The sequence below is a fragment of the Mobula hypostoma genome, chromosome X2 (assembly GCF_963921235.1).
Source record: "Mobula hypostoma chromosome X2, sMobHyp1.1, whole genome shotgun sequence".
Classification (NCBI taxonomy): Eukaryota; Metazoa; Chordata; class Chondrichthyes; order Myliobatiformes; family Myliobatidae; genus Mobula; species Mobula hypostoma.
The window spans coordinates 5,685,289-5,691,431 of NC_086129.1; the positions used below are offsets into that span (position 1 = coordinate 5,685,289).

At 46.2% G+C, this 6,143-nt stretch overlaps 1 pseudogene; it reads right to left on the reverse strand.

Annotated features, from left to right (window-relative positions):
* Positions 1-512: 512 nt before the first annotated feature.
* Positions 513-5,850, reverse strand: LOC134340719 (gastrula zinc finger protein XlCGF8.2DB-like; annotated as a pseudogene).
* Positions 5,851-6,143: the final 293 nt, after the last annotated feature.

The following is a 6,143-nucleotide window of genomic DNA, read 5'->3' on the forward strand; positions in this document are numbered from 1 at the left end:
AATTTTCCATTTATTCGCCAGTGAAGTAAGGGCGGATACAACCTCAGAATTCTCACTCTTCACCAGGGGACGTGGACTAATTAGACCTTCCAACTCCGACCACTCTTTCCCCTCACTCCTCAGAAATGATAGAACCCTGTTTTTGAAATCTCCGCCGCCAGCTACCTCCGCGCTGGTCTGCATGAAGACAAAAGCTGCATCCGCCATTTTACCAAGGCTCCGCTCACAATCGCAACTTCAACAGAACTTAACAGTGGAATTAACAATTCATCCGGAGCACAAATATCTGCCCCACGGGTTCATTTCTCAGGGTAATTACACAGCATCCAACAGAATCAATCCCGAACGTAGCCCCCACAATTCTAAATCTCGCTTTGCCTAGCGGCTTAATCTAGGGGGTGATAACCCCCTGCCCGGCCAAACTGAAGAAATCTCGTTTGGGTGGATACTGCTCGATGTGTGACCTGTTACAAATCAGTGCCCAGAAATAACAAACAGAACACACTTTGCGATTAAACAATTAAGCTTTATAACTCTTACTTTGACTGTATGGTTAGCAGAGAAACAAAATTGAAAAAAGGGCCCAATCTTATTAAACAGTCTGTGCGCAAAATTGAAGCTCACTGATAGGCCGATCGGTCCCCATCGGCCTCCTCCGATCGTCACTGCCCTTTGGACCCTCGCTCCGAGTCCACCCTGTCCGGCAGTCCAGCAAATCTCTCCATTCGCGTCTTCTCTCTCCATCTCTGTCTCTGGCAAAATCCACTGCTCCCAGATTCACGAGACAGAGCAACAAAATCCTGATTGACTGACATGCATCCCACAGTACTGTTATCGCCAGCCATAAGACGAACATTGCTGCTGCAGAGAAACCGTTACTTCAGCAGTGAACATTACAAAGAAGCCATTACATTAGCAGTGAAACCTTACAGCGCGTTACACATACAAGAAGCATCTGTCTTCTCTTGGGCTGTATTCCCTGGAGTTCAGGGGAATGGGGGGGAGGGTACGGGAGGGGAATCTCATTGAAACATTCTGAATTTTAAAAGCTCGGAACAGATTAGATATGTGAAAGTTATTTCCCATGGTAGGTGAGTCTAGGACAAGAGAGCACAACTTCAGGATCGAAGGACATCCATTTAGAAAAGAGATGAGGAGAACTTACTTTAGTCAGAGGGTGGTAAATTTGTGGAATTTGTTGCCACATGCAATTGTGGAGGCCAAATCATTGGGTGCATTTAAGACAGAGAGAGATAGGTTCTTGATTAGCCAGAGAATCAAAGGGTATGGGGAGAAGGCAGGGGAGTGGGGATGACTGGAGAATTGGATCAGCCCATGACTAAATGGCGGAGCAGCCTCGAAAGGCCGAATGGCCGACTTCTGATCCTATATCTTATAGTCTTAATTGAGTTGACTGAGTGAATCCTTTCCCACATTCAGAACAGGGGAGTGGCATCCCCCAGTGTGAATTCACTGATGTATTTTAAACTCAGATGACCGAGTGAATTCCTTCCCACAATCTGATCAGGTGAACGGTTTCTCCCCAGTGTGAATTTGGTAGTGGCTCACAAGTTTGGATGACTGAGTGAATCCCTTCCCACATTCAGAGCAGCTGAAAGGTTTCTCCCCAGTGTGAACTCGCTGATGCACCTTCAGTCGAGATGACCAATGAAGCCCTTCCCACATTCAGAGCAGGTGAATGGCCATTCCCCAGTGTGAAGTCGCTGATGTTCCTTCAGTTGAGCGGAATGGGTGAATCCCTTCCCACATTCTGAGCAGATGAATGGTTTCTCCCCAGTGTGATCTAACTGGTGTGTCAGTAGTCGAGAACGCCGAGTGAATCCTTTCCCACAGTCAGAGCAGGTGAATGGCCTCTCCACAGTGTGAACAAACTGATGATCTTTCAGCTGAGCTGCATCGGTGAATCCCTTCCCACATTCTGAGCAGAGGAATGGTTTCACCCCAGAGTGGATTTGCTGGTGTCTCAAGAGCTGAGATGACCGAGCAAATACCTTTCCACATTCAGAGCAAGTGAACGGCTTCTCCCCAGTGTGAATTCGCTGATGCTCCTTCAGCACAGATGACCGAGCAAATACCTTTCCACATTTAGAGCAGGTGAATGGCCTCTCCCCAGTGTGAACTCGCTGGTGTGTCAGTAGGTCAGATGACTGAAGGAATCTCTTCCCACAGTCTGAACAAGTGAATGGTCTCTCCCCAGTGTGAACTAACTGATGTTGTAGCAGGTGATTTGACTGAATGAATCGTCTCCCACAGTCTGAGCAGGTGAATGGCTTCTCCCCAGTGTGAACTCGCTGGTGGGTCTGTAGGTTGGACAATTGAGCGAATCCCTTCCCACAGTCTGAGCAGGTGAATGGCTTCTCCCCAGTGTGAACTCGCTGGTGTCTCTGTAGTTTGGAGGAGTGAGTGAAGCCCTTCCCACAGTCTGAGCAGGTGAACGGCATCTTTTCAGTGTGAACTCGCTGGTGTTCATTCAGTTGAGATGATTGAGTGAACCCTTTCCCACATTCAGAGCAGGTGAATGGCTTCTCCCCAGTGTGAACTCACTGGTGTCACTGTGTTGTGGTTGAGTGTGTGAATGTCTTCCTACCGTCCGAGCAGGTCAACGTCCTCTCACAGGTGAATTTTCTGATATACCTTTTGCATCAATAACAGAATGGCTTCCCACAGTCAGAACACGTGGAGCATCTCACTATGGTGTGAACTTGCTGATGTATCTTCATTACTGGATGACTGAGTGGTTCCCCTCCCTCACACAGAGTGGGTGAATGGCCTCTCCCCACTGTGAACTCACTGGCGTGTCTGCGGGTAGCCTGTGAGTGAATCTGTTCCCACACTGAGAGAAGGAGAATGATATCTCACTATGATCAATTCTCTGGCAATTCAGAAAGTCAGACGTTTGAATGCCTTGTACAATCAGTGCAGTTGAGAACTGATCTCCAGTGAACAAATCCTGGTGTGTTCTCAGCTCCTGGTTCCAGTGAATTACACAGAGTTAAAACAGAAAACTTTATTTCAGAGACAGAATACATTTACCAGCTGGGATGAGATACTTCTTCATCTCCAAGGATCGACAACAGATGTGTTGGCGTTGCAAAGAAAATATTTGGTTACTCCTTAAATATCCAGACAGAGACAGAAAAACTGATGTTTTGTTGTTTTTAAGATTCCCGTACACAAGTGCTCTGCAATTTCAAACCTGTAAAAATATTTGCAAAAGGCATCAATTGGTGAAGGACAATATTTCAGGAGAGGTTTTAGTCTGTGGTGAGAACATCAGAACAAAAGAAATAGGAGCAGGAGTTGGCCATCTGGCCCTTAGAGCCTGATCTGCCATTGAATAAGATCATGGCTGATCTGGTCATGGACTCATCTCCACCGACTGCCTTCTCCCCATAACCCTTAATTCCCCAACTATGCAAAAATCTACCCAATCTTGTCTTAAATATATTTACTGAGGAATCCTCCACTCCCTCATTGGGCAGAGAAATCCACAGATCCACCACTCTCTGGGAAAAGCAGTTCCTCCTCATCTCCATCCCAATTTACCCGAATTTTGAGACAATGTCCTCTAGTTCTCGTCTCATCTACCAGTGGAAACAACTTTCCTGCCTTTATCTTATCTATTCCTTCCACAATTTTACATGTTTCTGTATGATTTCCTCTGAATGTGAGCTCTGGCATCACAATTTTACCAATTTCAACACAAGTTGGGGGTACTCAACTTGAGATATACCCCAGGATACTGTGGGAAGTGAGGGAGGAAATTGCTGAGCCTCTGGCGATGATCTTTGCATATCAATAGGGAGAGGAAAAGTAATAGAGGGTTCGAAGACATTTTTCCCTTTTCAAAAAAGGGAGTAGAGATCAGCCAGAACATTACAGACCAGTGGTTCTTACTTCAGTGCAGGGCAAGTTGTTGGAGAAGCTCCTGAGAGGCAGGATTTGTGAGCATTTGTAGAAGCATAATCTGATGTGGGATAGTCAGCATGGCTCTGTCTAGTGCAGATCATGCCTTACGAACCTGATTGAGTTCTTTGATGATGTAACAAAACACACTGATGAAGGTAGAGCATTGGATGTAGTGTACATGGCTTTCAGTGAGACTTTTGATAAGATTCCTCATGTGAGGCTCATTCAGAAAGTAATGAGGCAAGGATCCAAGTAGACCTTGCTTTGTGGATCCAGAATTGGCTTGGCCACAGAAGCCAAAGGTGGTTGTAGATGGTTTGTATACTGCATGGGGGACGGTGACCAGTGGTGTTCTGCAGGGATGTGTTCTGAGACTCCTTCTCTTTGTGATGTTTATAAATGATCTTGATGAGGAAGTAGAAGGGTGCTGATGACACAAAAGTTGAGGATGTTGTGAAGAGTGTGGACAGTTCTCCAGAGGTTACAGCAGGACGCAGATAGGTTGCAGAACTGGCAGATGGAGTTCAACCCAGTTAACTGTACTGTGGCTTATTTTGGTACATCAAATCTGAAGACAGAACACAATATTATGTTGGGACTATTGGGAATGTGGAGGATCAGCGAGATCTTGTGGTCCATGTCAATTTTACACTCAAAGCTGCAGCGCTGATTGACAATGTTGTTAAGAAGGCCTTCATCAACCATGGAACTGAGTTCAAGATCAGTGAGGTAATGTTACAGCTATATAAGACCTTCTTTAAACCCACTTAGAGTCTTGAGTTCAGTTACCTCATTACAGGAAGGATGTGGATACTACAGAAAGACTGCAGAGGAGATTTACAAGGATGTTACATGGAATGGAGAACATGCCTTATGAGAATAGGTTGAGTGAACTTTGGAGCGACGGAGGATGAAAGGTGACCTGACAGATGTGTATAAGATGATGAAAGGCATTGATCGTGTAGATAGCCAGAGACTTTTTTCCTAGGGCTGAAATGGCAAACACGAGGGGCATGGTTTTGAGGTGCTTGGAAGTAGGGTCAAAGGGGATGTCAGAGGTAGGTTTTTCACACAGAGAGTAGTAGGTGCATGGAATGCACTGCCAGTGATGATGGTAGAGGCAGATACCATGGAGTCTTTTGAGAGACTGTTAGATATGTACATGGAGCTCAGGAAAACAGAGTGCAATGCGGTTGGGAAATCCAAAGCAGAAAAATGTCTCGAATAGGTTACATGGACGGCACAACACTGTGGGCCGAAGGGCCTGTAATATATCGTAGATTTCTATGTTTCTATATACAATCATCTTCGAACAAGGCACCGATCAGACATTCTGACTGACCATCAAATTCTCTGACTGTATTCCCGTCTGTGTGAGAATGCGCTATTTCTGACTTCAATCAACCTAAGACTTGGCTCAATATGCCTCTGTCCTTTGGTATTATTTCAAGTTCTGGTCATGTTCCACAAGACTACAAAGAGCACTTGTTTCTACATGTATGATCCTGGAGATTTACCAATTACTCAGATACCCTCCCACCAGCCGATTGACAGTGATGAACCCATCGATGGCAATGCCAATGAATATAAAGTGGAAGGCAGTGGCGATTCACATTGGACTGCGTCACTTCTGTGATGTAAAAGCCACAAGTCACTTGTCATCGAGGCAAAGGTGTTTCATATCGTTATTTACTCAGAGAGAACTAAATCTGACGGAAGGTTTTATTTCCATACAGCTCAAATTGACATTTTCGCTGACTGGAAGGTGAACTCTTCAACCGAGATTAACTGGGAACTACATTTTTGTTCCGAGTTACTAATCCTCGGATTTACATAGCTGAAACACGGCAGTGTTTGGGAGATTCATTCGCTCGCATTTCCTTCGACTGTACGGGAACAACGCTTGGGACTGTCATCCATGACTGCCTCTTTACCCAGAAGGCCACACGAACCAGAAACCTGTCTGTCAGCCACCGAACAATAGAGCGATGCGCATGCGCTACAGAAACGGCGGCGGCCCAGCGCTCATCAGCCGAAAGCCTGGCGGCACTGGGTACGGATCGTGGGGCTGAGAAAGAGGGAACGGACCGGGGCTGTCCTGGGGTGCAGGACCAGTGCACCAGGAGCTCACAGTAATAGCCCGTCAATCACGTTTCAGACGCCGCTGATTAATTCCCCACCGGAGACCCCTCCTACCTGCGGCCGGTCTTTGT